The sequence below is a fragment of the Alosa sapidissima genome, chromosome 8 (genome assembly GCF_018492685.1).
Source record: "Alosa sapidissima isolate fAloSap1 chromosome 8, fAloSap1.pri, whole genome shotgun sequence".
In the NCBI taxonomy this organism is placed as follows: domain Eukaryota; kingdom Metazoa; phylum Chordata; class Actinopteri; order Clupeiformes; family Clupeidae; genus Alosa; species Alosa sapidissima.
In genome coordinates, this window is record NC_055964.1 from 15,718,990 (window position 1) to 15,733,214 (window position 14,225).

The following is a 14,225-nucleotide window of genomic DNA, read 5'->3' on the forward strand; positions in this document are numbered from 1 at the left end:
TGAGTGCAAAAAATGTGTACGTTTGTGCATACAGTATGTATAAGTGAATGTTTCATATGAGCAAATGTGTCCTGAAATGAGTGCAAATCCATGCACATCTGTATGCATCCGTGCAGTGATTGAGGACTGAGGCCACACACTCTGCAGATGCATCCAAGGGCCCTGAATGATCTCTCTCTCTCTCACACACACACACACACACACACCTGGACACCTCAGGCCTCCTGGCTGTGCTGAGTCTCCTGAGACCTAACATGGCTCACCCTGACATGCAGCCCTCCCTGCATTGGCGGATCGTTCATGTGGCCCTGGCTTAACACTACAGCATCAACGTGCTTGCTGTGGTTAATGTATGCAGCTGTTTCAGAGTGACTGTGGCCGTCTGGTCCATGCCTGACATGTGTGGCCCTACCTACCGTTATCCGATGTTTGATGCAGCTTGCCATATTTTATCATAGCTCTGCTGTTTAATCCAGTTTCCATTCTCCTGGAAAACAATTTCAAAAGCAGGAAATGAGGCGCAATTGTTGAGCCATGGGCTCTGTGGGTTTGACACAAACAGACGGCATTGCATGCCAAATCAAATGGCTGCCTCAATGTGATGTGCCGATGCCGGCACCTGTTAGAATTTAGAGATTCAAAGTTATTCTGTTTAGGATGGAAGTATTCTGTTCATGGATAAAGTAGTTGTTCTATAGAAGATGAAAAGGAGATAAGTAAGTGATGAAACAATCCTCAGCACGTTCAGATCAGTAAGATTTTGTTGATTCTTTGTGTTAATTAACGTGTTGGTGATAAATAGTTCTTTTTTTATTATTATTATATATATATATATATATATATATAAGACAGCAGCTGTTTCTTTGTACTTTTAATGTGGTTTTATTTAACTTGTACTGTTATTTAGAGTGATTGTACATGAGAAGTGGTATTAATGTTGCGTATACAGAGAACAATGTATAATTTCTTGTCACATAAAAACCACACGGTCATTTCTAATCTAGTGTACAAGTTCAATACAAACTTTTACCAACAGTGCAAATCACTGTAGCTTTGCAGAACAATGTTTTTGAGCATTAATCTATATGTTGCTGAATTGTTTTCCCAGTAAATCTCACATTATTGTCACTGTAGTGCAATTGTGCTTTTGTTGTGCTGTGCTCACTGTATGCATCACAAAAAAAGTGTTCTGCCTATTGACAACAATTGACATACATTATTCATCTATCAATAAAATAGATTGATTTAGTTTTGTTTAAAGAAAAGAGAATCAAAGCACCCCAAGCCCAATAATGTGCCTTCAACTACACAGCCATTACACCGCATAGGTCCTTAGGAAGACACTAGTGTCTAGGCAGAAATAAAGAAAACTTATTTGCCTCTCATTCTTATTCCAGTCCACTGTTGTTGTGTCTGGTCAGATGGTGCCTAGAGGGGGGTGCAGATGTAACATTGTTGTATTGGAGAAGACCTTTGTTTTCACCACGATGGCTCGTGCACTGACAGCTCGTGCACTGAACTCAGTCCCCAGCTGAGATCTCTATCTCTCTTTCCTTCTCTCCACGTTCCACTCAGTTTGAGAGTCTTTATTTTTCTGGCAGTGTGCTTTCCACATCAGTCAGCAGAGAAGGCGTGTTCAGTCCTGTTCCATGTTTTGTCTGTCAATCCAAATCAAAGGCAAACTGTGGGCCCCCCCCCCCCCCCCTGACTTTCATAGGACGTGTGGTAGTATTACAGAGTATGAGTTTGCATTGCTTTGACTTAAATGTCAAGCACTGACAATACAAGAATACGAAGAGAGAACATAAAGGGAAAACACCAGTGACTGGGCTTCTATTAAACAATGAATGGTTATGGGAGAGGGGGTCCAGGGCAGGGCCGGAGTGGGGCCACTTTTCAGCCCGGGAGTTTCAGGCCCAAGACCAGCCCACTTTTTTAGTGGTGGTGGAAATTGGATAAATAAGGCAACATTTCAGCTCTTACAATCCTGTAGTTTTTATTATAGGCTAATATTCCACTATTCCACAAGGGTTGATAAGTTAACAAAAACAGGAAGGAAGAAATAAAGCATTTGAAATGTATCCCACAATTCCACTAAGAGGCATATTGAACTACTGTATTGTTTACATGTTTTTTTTCTGCATAGGTCAGCTATCATGTTGTTGTTTGGTGATTTGCTCCTTTACTACATCCACTTCTGAGCAAACAAGCCATATAGGTTGATCATGTAGCCTACTGCTGCCATAGCCTACTGTTCTTTCTTCCATAAAATAACTTTAATTCATATGGTTAACTCTAGCATATTATCCTTTCTACTTGTCCCTATAGTCATAGTTAATTTCGGGCTCATCATTTTCAGCGGGGGACTGGCTGATCTGCTGCTCAGGCTAGGCTACTTTTGTTTTTAGGCCTATAGGCTACTGCATACACAGATCAAGCTTGAGTTTTGTTATCAATATTTGCATAATATTTGCAAAGTCTATGAATAGCCATATTGGATGATACCAAAATGCTAATATTTTAATTAATTTAATATGTTACTTGCGAATAGGTTGACAACGCTAAAACGTCCAGTATGTTATTAGCCCAATTACGCCTTTATAATCATGGCTATCTCTCTTTACCAGTTGCCACTTATGTCTGTCCTCTTCAAAAAAAATTGGAAGCATGGCACATTTGGCAGCATTTCCCTCCAATACTTTTCGTCTTTTTACCTGGCCTTTTCAGTCCCTCATAGCATCTTTCTACTATCCATCCTCCCTGACGCTTATCACTACGGTAGGGTAATTTTTAGGAAAGACGGGCTATATGGACCCAACCAATTAACTCTTCTTGGGAGGGGAGAACAACCCATGCAGAGGCTGCGGTGTTAGGCATAGAATGCGAACGTGTGTAGCCAACTTTAAGAGAAGATAGATTAACGTGACAAATGCCAATACATTTCCCTCGACCGGCCCAAAAGTGAAGCGGCCCACCGGGAATTTTCCCGATTCTCCCGATTACCCACTCCGGGCCTGGTCCAGGGTGAGAAAGAGGTGAAAGGAACGAGATATTTCACAAACTGTGCCCTGCGGAGGTATGCTAGAGAGAGGGAGAAAGAGAAGGAGGAGGTTGATATCAAAATTAATGAACAGACTTGGGTGGGCACGACAGAAACAGATCGATCACACAACGTAGCACAGCCAGCATTTTAAGCGAGGAAGGCTGAGAGAAGAACACGAACCCCCCAGAGAAGCAGGCGACGGGCGAAAGTAATCACCAGGGAAAACACCGCAGCAGAGAGAGAGAGTACGAGAGAGAAAGCGCCCGATGTCAGCACGTCGCACCTGTGGAGTGTTTGTCGCCGCGTTAAACCCAGCGGATGCGCTGCACATGCAAACGCATCCTAATTCCATCTCACCGCTCTCATCAAACAAGGATTCACGCCTCTGCAAAAGAGGCTCAATATAACCGAAAATAGATTAATTTAGAGGTGTGGAGTTGAAAAGGGAGATGATTTGAGTTGGGATGTAATTTACTTAACCTTCCTTAAAATCATTTGTGGGCAGGGAGAATGCTGTTTATGTCCTTTAGAGCACGGGGTGCTGCTTTCAAGTTGAATCGTTTTCATGCCATTACACCTACATATCACCATCCACTTACTTATATCGATTATATGATAGCAATCATATTTCAATGGTATGGTCTTTTTGTGTGAAAATGAAACTGAATGGTTTATAAGTTAACTTGTAGATGTGTGAATGCATTTAAAGCAGTAAGTGTTCTGCTGAGTTTTCTTTGGGCTAATATAAAAGAAGGTATTAACCTAAATCTCAGTCGCTGCTCCCCCTTTAGACGTTTCCATTCAGTCTCACAGGGCATGTGTTTTTATCAACTTGCTAAGACGGTGTGCATAATGTATTTTCACAGCTTTGCCATTCTGCCCCCAAAATAAAGAATACTCTTCATCATGCTCTTGTCCATCTTGCCTTTTTCTGTGTTACAAAAAAATAAGACATAGTGGTGCTGCTGCCGCGGCACTAAATGGCTTTGAACTGTATATAAAACAGTAATGAAATGATACCCTGATGCAGAAAGAGTGTGATTTTTCTGGGATCACTGGAGCGGGTTCTGCGGTGTTTGCACCAACCAGTGTGAGATCGATGGCAGATGGTGGCGGCTGGCAACGTGGCTGACTCGCTGCGATCTAAGCAACGAGCTCCCGGTCTCGTCTCTCCATCTACACCTCGTCTCCTCATCAAACTCAGGGGAAGGGATTAAGATAAGGGCCCTCTCTCTTGCTCCAGGCCTTGCTGGGGGAGAGGGAGAGGTGGAGGATAGAGGGCCTCAGAGAGGGAGATTAAGGGTGGAGAGCCAGATAGGAGGAGAGGAGAGGAGCGGAGCCAGGCTGAGAGGCACAGAAGTAAGGGCTGCACATGTTCACATTGGCCCTTCAGGGTGCGTGTGGGGTTCTGGTGGCGATGCAAAGGTGCCAGGGATTACGAGAAGAGCTTCATAAACACGACAAGAGCACGTTTCACACACACACACACACACACACACATACAAAAACACCACACCTCTCATTCATAGACACACACAGATACAATTGGTTTGTCCTTCTCTGACACTTGCAGCTTGCCACGAAGTGAAATTGTGTGTGTGTGTGTGTGTGTGTGTGTGTGTGTGTGGTATGTGTATGTGTGTGGGGGGAGGTGTCATGGTGTGTGATCTGTCGTCCACACAGGGCTGCACAGGTGAGCAGCCAGTCACTCCAGAGCCCCAGTTAATGCCTCATGTCACCCCTGACTGCCTCTGTCCCTGTAGTCAAGATATCACCAGAGCAATTTAGCTCATTCGCACCTTCCCAGAGACCAGATGAAGCCACAAGAAGACATGAGTGTGAAAAAGAGAGAGATAGAGAGATAGAGAGAGTGAGATGGTAACAGAGACAGACTATATGCACATGTTGGGGTAAAAGAGGGAGGGAGGACAATATGGATGGTGAGTGGAGAGGACTGATAAAAAATTGACCTCTTTAGCCCTGTCTCGGGTCTGTGCCCTGGGGCCAGACACCATTGTCAGGGATGACTTCTTCATTGCAGAGTTGAGGAGACTGAGCTGTGCTGTTCATTTCTTCTCCAGAGCAGCGCCCCGGACCTGATGAAATAATAACAATGATGTGTTCGGCCTGCAGCGAACGCACTGGGCATGACAGATCCAATTTCTTCATGTTACCCCCGACCACCACAAGTCTGGTGCCGGTCTTTTTGTGTCCCCTTTATAACAAAAAGTAATGTCTTTTTTCCCTCTCTTTTGTTTGTCCTCCTGACACAGACATGTTTTTATCTCTCCCTCTCTCTCTCTCTTTGCCTTTTTGTCTGCTATGGTATCACTCCATTTCTGTCTCCTCAACTGAGCGTAGAATGTGTCAGTTTAATTTTCTTCTTTCTCTTTGCTCTTATTACATACTGTTTTTATTTTTTGTGCCATTCTGCTCTTATCTGAAGTCTTCTCACCGTCTCTATTTCCTGTTCTTTTCTTAAACTCAAACATCTTGAGACTGAGTACGACAGACAAGATTGAATTCAAATAATTTTTGTTCAATACTCTCATTTTTAATATATCAGTGAAACAACACCCGATGGTGAACAAGACTGAGAAGAATTGTAATGAATAACAAGAGACAGATAACATCCAATGCATGCTTACAAGACAATAACAAATGTGAACTGTGCTACATCATTTCAAACATTACATTAATGAACGATTTTGAATATGAATTATAGTATGAGGAAAAATCCAGAGACCAAAGGTTTTTTATTAACTTCTGCTTCCATTTGAGTCAACTGGAGAAAATGAGGTGTCAGGAGAGACAGACGGGGGAGACAAAACACCATTTTGTTTCAGTTTTCCCGTTCATTTCTCCTTACAAAGACATATGAAGAAGTGAGGGGGTCTGACAGCAAATTAGAAAACATTCCCGCTCTCTCCTCGAACGACCATTGATCTCCACTGTGCTTTCGTTTGATTCACACATTGAATATTTCATAAGCAACAGATGACAAGTCTGTGGCTTTTAAATTCAACAGTGGCTATGCTGCTCAATCACAAGCTTTTTCAAAATGCAGAATGACATTTTAAACAATATCAATTGGAAAAGCAAAATGAAAAGACCTGTTGCTGTCTTTTTGACTTGTTTGTACATTTGTACAAAACGCTATGCAAAACAGCAGTAAGCCAAATGATAGAGAATGGCGTTTGACGTATTGTGGCTTTCAGGTCTGTAAAGCCTGTTTGGTACCCAATTTCACCTACATATAATCTGCCAACAGCGGCCATGCTGGCAAAAGCGTTCAGCATCTCACCACACAATGTGTGCGAATCCCTCCCCTGGGTCCTTTGTGTGTTTTACAGAAACTGTTACTGAAAGTAAGAGCAAAAAAAAAAAAAAACACCCTTGTCAAACATTTTCCCTTCACACTCACTTTCTCTCTCTCCTTCACTATCTCTCTTTCCCTTCCCCTCTCCAACTCTTTCCTTCTGCCCCCCTCCCCTCTTGCTGCCATCCCACCTTCCATTTCTGGGGGCTGCAGAGGTCCAGTCTCAGCAGGGTCTCTCCCTCCCTGCGTGACATTCACTCTGACGGTGGGGGCGGGGAGAGAGAGCTTTCCGACCGCTCGCTGGGCTCCAGACCCAAACAGGCCCAGGAGCACGGAGGTCAGAGGCTCCCTGCACCACACACACTCACCTCTCCTCGTTTTCCAGCGGGGGCAGCTTTAATACCTTTCCCCTCAGTCAGCAAAGCACAACAGAGCGGGGCAGAACACAGCCTCACAGTTCCGGCTCCAAGGGTGAATATAAGGACAGAGTGGCAGTCCCACCCCTTCATTTACCTCAATGCCCCCCCCCCCCCCCCACACACACACACTCCCCCAGAGGGACTGCCAAAGGTGTTGGCAACTTTCCTCAGGCCTAATCAATGTGGATTGGCATGCGACATTAGTATTCTACCCAGAGGAAGTTGATAGCTAAATGTATTCTGTAGTGGTGGATGCTGTGTGAAAAGAGCAGCTCAGCCCCCATGCCCTGCTGTGACACTGCCGTAAGAGCACAGCATCAAAAACACATCCAGCAGGTCTGACACACAAGCTGCCTGGTCCAGTCTTGACAGCTCTGATATCTGATATATTTCAAAAACACATTAAAACTAGAATTGGATTTTGAACAACACATACTGTTTCTGAAATCAGATGATTAACACTTTGAAATTCTGTCAGCGCAATCACTAAATTGAAATGTGGCAACCTCCAGCCATACAGCTGCAACTTTAACTCAGGGTCCGCGCACACACCTGCTGGTTCAAAATATTCAGGCAAAACACTCCATTACAGTAAAACCTTCATTACCGAAATCACATTTATGTAAGTGGCATTTTCAGAAAATAGCTTACATCCCTAATTTAAAAATCAACGGTTTCATTATCTCAGTCCAAACAGATTCAGCTGTATGACACATTGATATTTCTCTCATTTCTTACATTCCACAGTTCACATTTCTTTAGGAGAAAACAGACCATATGATACAGCTGAGTAAGAGTAAGGATCAAATATCATTATCTTTGTAATGACTAGAAGTCAAACTCTTCATTTGGATCTGAAGTCGCTGAGTCACTTTCAGCTATAATGTTGCTTTAAAACATGTTCAACAAGTTGGAGGCAAATATGACTTTGATATTATGGCAAAATACTACTAAAATATCATTCAACATCTGCAAAATCAAAGTCAATTTGAATGTTGATTTGTAAAGTAGCCTACATTTCTTGAGAGAAGTCCACAGATTAACAGTACAGCCGTTTGCAGAACTTCATATATAGTGCTCATTCATCTCTCCTTTCCTTTACATTGTTTCATCACGATGGATATGTGTGTGTGTGTGTGTGTGTGTGTGTGTGGTAATAAAATTTTGTTTATGTACACTACTTCAGAGATAATAAAGTTGAGAGGTCTTTCTCTGGGTGCATTGACAAATTATTATTAATGTCCTGGAATCCCAGGGAAGTGAGATGTGCAAATCAAACAGACTTGTTGAACATGTCTGTCAGGCCTGCCTTGATTGTAGCATGTGACATTTTTGTGACATTAACTTGAACTTGTTCCCAGTGATGTGATTGTCACAGGTAACAAGATTACCCATGGTATCCACCAAGCCCATGATTAGATCTGCAGGGGACCCCTGTGGTTATGGTATTCGTGCCGATTCTGGTGGTAAATCAAACCAGGGACCCCTGTGCTCTGAGTGCTATGGTTGCCAAAAAGTCATTATCCGTCATTTTCATTCTGACTAATTGCCAGCATGCGCCATGTCTCTCTAAATAATGAGAGTCTCACCAAGCACCCATGTAGACGAAAGAGGTCAGGTGACTAGAGGCAATGTAATCAGCACTTACAGAGAGAGAGAGAGAGAGAGAGTCTGTTCTGTGCAAAATAACACAAAACTGCAAATGCATTCTCAAAGCACCAGGGAGATAAAACTGCACACACCCACACACACACATCATGTGACTGTCAGATCATCTATGCATTTGATACAACCTGAAAGAGGTAAGAAGACAGTGAGAGAGCTAAAGGGCTCATCTCCATGGCTCTGAGTGACAGAGATAATGAGGAGGACAGGTAGAAGAAGGCAGATGATTGGTAGCACAGATGTCAGGAAGGCGACGGGAGGTCTGCCTCTGTGCTGCACACTGATGGAAATGTCACGGCAACCATCATAGCCTACATCCCGTGGTCTCTGATTTGCCGCAAGGCTACCATCGGCCCCATTTCCATGAGTCCTTTCCAGCAAACAATTTGTCCCATTTTCAGGAAGTGCACAGGTCATTTTAGTGGCTCTACACGGCTAATAAGATTGAGCTAATTTTCTTGCCATTATATTGTTACAGGCAGTGCACCTTCTCATAATATGGAGTCAGGAAGAGTGTCAAATTTAGGGGATTCAAAAACTTTTAGCCAGACAATAATATTATTTCAGGGCTTAACTTACCGTAACAGAAATTAAGGTAATTGGAATAGAAACAATACAAAAATAAAAAACCTAACCTAACTAAACCTTTGTACTATTTCAATTGGGAATTGAGCTATGATGCAAAAGTTACAACTGCAGCTAAATCTAGAAATGTAACTCATGTATATGCCTGTGTTTTTTAAGTGAAACATGAGTTTTGTCTCTGTGTGCAGATGCATTCAGAATAGCCAGTACTCCTCGCCTGTAATATCAGTGCAATGATAGTTCAGATGTGTTAATGGTGAATGAGCAAAAATTATAATCTTTGAAATATGATGATGGTCATCATTGTCTTTTTAAAGGCCAATCAAAGATGTTGATGAGGATGATAGACTAGAAAACCAGACAAGACCAGGCTCTAAATGAACCTTCTCACATGATGAACACAGTGTTCTTCTTATGCGTCCACAGACGCAACACATGGTTTTCAGAAATTGTATTTCAAATGCTTTGGTCAACAGCCCTCCTGGGCTCGCTTCCCAGTCTTCCCCCTGAAACAGCGCTAATAAAATAAAGCTTTAGCTGGAAGCCAATTAGAGCAGGGTCAGGCAGGTGTTTATTACGACTACTACAGTAATTATGCCCACTCCAGCGCCATGGCCGGAAACTGTCTGTCCACTGCCTGGGCCGGCTCAACGTAATTAACTCTCCGTGTAGTGTCTGCCACAGGTGAGTAATGAAGTCTGCGCTCCTCCTTTCCAGTCCGCCGCCTCGTTGGCTGAAGCATGCAGCCTCTTGTCAAGGCTGCTCAGTGGATGAGGGGAGCAGGGTGGTGGGTGAGGAGGGGAAGGGAAGGGCGTTAAGTGGGGTTGGGTTTTTTTTTGGGGGGGGGGGGGGGGGGGGGGTAATAGAGTGGAGGGGTGTAGCTGCAGTCCCTCGAGGAAGTGAAGAGCTTGAAGAGGGTGGGGGGGGGGGGGGTGCTTCCCTCCGTAGCAGGAGCCGTGATTGTGCTCAAGAGCGGTTTTGGTGATGGAACTGCAGCACATGGTAACAGAGTAGGCCCTGCCCTTGCTGAAAACAAGAGTTTTTAGGCAGATGATAATTAGCCTCATGTTCCAAATAGCAGCCATTTCCACGTCTCTGCATGTCAGATTACAGTCAGATCTCCTCCACAGTCCACAACTGTCATAATCACAATACAGATAAATGTGTGTAAATGGCAATGATAAAGATTCACACAGAGCTGGATAGGGGCATTTGCCATTGATCGTTTTCAGAGGGATCTTGCTGTAACTGATATTTCATGAAGCAAGCAGCAGAGCCTATGAGGAAGGTCTAGAGAGTACAGGCTGCATTTGTGCTCAAGCAGAAAGAAGAAAATAGCCTACTGTTCCTATAGTCCCTATAGCTGGCTCTGTACAGTACTGTATTGTAGCTCCATCAGGCTCCATCCGCCTGAAGGCATACATCATCCACTTACAGACCTGTCAGTCACGCAGGTTTGGATTGAAGGGCGTGACCCATGCACAACAAACATCATTGTTTCATGCATCCCCACAACTGCACTGTGCATTCTATTAGCGCGAGTAGAGGACGTGGAAAACTGCAAGAGGTTCAGGCCAGCAACACCACCGACTGGGCTTAGCAGTGATGTTTATTTCACAGAACCAGCCGCTGCAGGACTGAGATGGAGGACCACTTCAGAAAGAGCAAAAAGACAAGAAGCTTTTAGTAATCATTATTTTACAGCGGTCCCATTTGCAGTCCACACCAGACTTTAAGAATATTTCTCACAGAGAGAGCTCGGTCCACAGAGAGAGATGGCGGTGTGGATTCTATTTGTCAGAGCAGCATGTGGATAGGAAACACATGTAATAATCAGTGGGAGACAAAACAGCTTTATCTGTCAAAGTGAGGATAAGACTTGGGTTCCCTTCAACGAAATGAATCACATAGTTATAGCGTACCAGAAATGTTCTCTTTTCCATGAACATTACAGTCCCATGTGTCAATTACTTAATATTTGCAGCCAGATGATGATGTGTTATTACAAAAACTCAACTGTCTCCAACCATGTTTTAATCACACATACAGACATTTGTGGAGTAGACATGGTAGACCCAATATTGGGGATTCAACATTTAATTCAAATTAATGATATTTTTTTTATTGTAAAGGCAAACGCAGTACATAATGCACTAGAGATAGGAACCTTGGAATGCCATTTAAATAATTTGATTGCCTCAGTATTCTCCAGAGATAAAAGTAGCGAGTTCAAGTAAATAAAGTAATTTTATCAGCAGCCGAGATAAATAATCTCTGTATGCTTCCCCCCGGCACCTTTCTGATTTATTCCAGAGGAGGGGAATAGAATAGAGTGGAATAAATCAAGATGATAAAACAGATTTGGGTAACACTTTATAATAACTACACACAATTCATCATTTATTAAGCCTTTGTTACTTATTAGTTAATGGTTTGTTCATCATTAGTAATTTCTTGTTCATACATAATTTATCATCAGTAAAGCATTTGTTCAGACAGTTATAAATAGTTTGTTCATAGTAAATAAGCCTATATCTAAAATATGTTTATACATTATTGTTAATACTTAATAAATGATGCAATAATATGTTTTTGATTAAGTAATATTTACATTATTTAACAGTTGTTACATACACATGCACTAATGATTAGTTAGGGTGAGGATACATATTTTATAAACCACTTCCTAATACTATAATTAATAATTAATTCAGGAGTTCCAAGTGGTTAGTTAATGATATTTTGTGAGCTCATCAAAAGTGAGGACGTTTACTCATAAAACGAGGCATTGAAAAGTTTGTACACCAGGACAAAAAGTACACCAGGAGTTTATTTAAATAACACTTGCCTGATGGATGCTATCTGCTACTAAACCGCTGCATAGATGTTACTTCCGTGATTTGGGAAAAGCCCGTACTTACAAACTTTTCAATGCCTCGTTTTATGAGTAAACGTCCTCACTTTAGATAAGCTCACAAAATATCATTAACTAACCACTTGTAACTCCTGAGTTAATTATTAATTATAGTATTAGGAAGTGGTTTATAAAATATGTTTCATTACTTATTAAGTATAAATCATGTACTTACAAACATATTTTTTGGATAGGCTTATTTACTATGAACAAACCATCTATAAATGTGTGAACAAATACTTTACTGATTATAAATTATGTATGAACAGGAAATTACTAATGATGAACAAACCATTAACTAATAAGTAACAAAGGCTTAATAAATGATGAATTGTGTGTAGTTATTATATAGTGTTACCCAGATGGGATGTCTTTGCCAGATCAGCATTTTCAGCAGTAATAAGCCATCAGTGAAGATAACAAATAAGAGTAAATAGGAGTACAAGAGAGTGAGGTGATCTAGGAGTGATAGGATAATATTGGAAGGTATACAGGAGAGGAGGATTATAAAGAGTGAACCGGAGGGTCTTAGAGGACAGGCGGAGACCCCCTGAGCACCAAAGAACATCAAATGAGGAAGGGGAGTGAAGCTGTGGAGGAACGAGTGAAACGTTATAATGGATAAAAAGAGAAAAATGACAACAAGCAAGGAGAACTGGATAGAAAGAAGATAAGAGAGGAGGAGAAAAAGAGAAAAACAACAACGATGAAGTGGACAAGGAGGAGGGGGCATAGCACATTAGTGTTTTTCTTCCTTCAGTGGCAGAACACAAATAGTTATAAACTCTACGTCTGGATAGGATCCCACTGACGCCCGTTTCCAAATCACCAAAAACCTAGGATCCAATCACAATTGCTTGTCTGGAATGGGGCAGGCTTAATATGATGACAGATAGAGCAGTGCAGTACAGAATAGAGGGAAGTGAATACAAAGTCACAGTTCTTCAGAGAAACACATTACCGGACTGGAATACTTGATAGGGATTTTACAGACCTTTAACACCTCCATGAACTGCAAGAGGCATTGCCAACAGCAGAACATAATTAGCAACCTGTGATTAATGCTGATAACTTTGTCATGCCCTGCTGTTCTGCTTGAGCAGACCTGGATCTGAGAATAAAGTATAAGGGGAGGTACATGTGTGTCTTTCTATTCACAAAACCTGCAAAGAGGTTGAGAGCTGAAGAAAAGAGACTGTGAACTGAGCTATAGGAGAAACATTTTTATCTCGAAATAGACATATTTGGGGTCTATGGCATTTCATTTGGTAGAAATTTTTGAAAAGTGGTTCAGACTTTAAATAAATGACTGTTTTTTTCACATGGGACTACTCTTTTTAATATTTAGATATCTTCACTACTGCTATCATAGCAATAATTCATGTGTTTATGCACATATGGCATGATCTGTCAGATGGCATGTTAAACCAGTTTTGTCTGTCAAATGTTGCAAAATTAAGTGTTTCAATCAACAATGTTAGCAGTGTATGCAGAATAAATGAATGAATGATGTTTCATAGCCTAATAAATAAATAAATAACCAAAACACTGAGGCATCATCATTAGCATATAACTTCCTCTCAGCTCAGCTCAGTTTAAAATACTTTTATATTATTTTAATAACTATCCAGAGGCAGCTCTTAAGCAAGCCTAACAGAGATTAACTTTGGGTTTTGGAATAATGCCCAGTTAAGACTTAAGGGTATTTGTTTACGCACAGTAGACATTTTTTAAGCACACTTTACAGAAATGGTCTATCGTGCTCTCTCTGAAGCCAAAGTAGTGACCTGATTAACTCTGAAAAATGCCTGAAAGATCTCTCTGTGTGGTTATCTGTGAGAATAGTTCCACAGAGACATTCACACACACACACACACACACACACACACACACACACACACACACACACACACACACACACACACACACACACACACACAAAGAGAGTACACTTCAAAAGGAGATCCGAAATCAAACCATAGATAACAGCGAAACAAACTAAGGTCCTGCCTCTTAGTCTTACCTTGTCAAATCATACCATGCATCATACCAACTGGGAACTGTCTAGTGACAGCCATAGGGAAATCGATTTCTCTGCTGAGACAGTGAGGCGGGTCCTGGAGGCATGTTAGAGAGACGGCGTATAAAACAGAGGGTGATGGATGGAAGGAGATGGAGAGATTGCATTCACATGCATGCAGGCTGCTTAAATGTGGAGAGGGTGACTGCAATATTCCCACATTAATAACTGCACTGCAATGCAAATATGTCACCAGATAA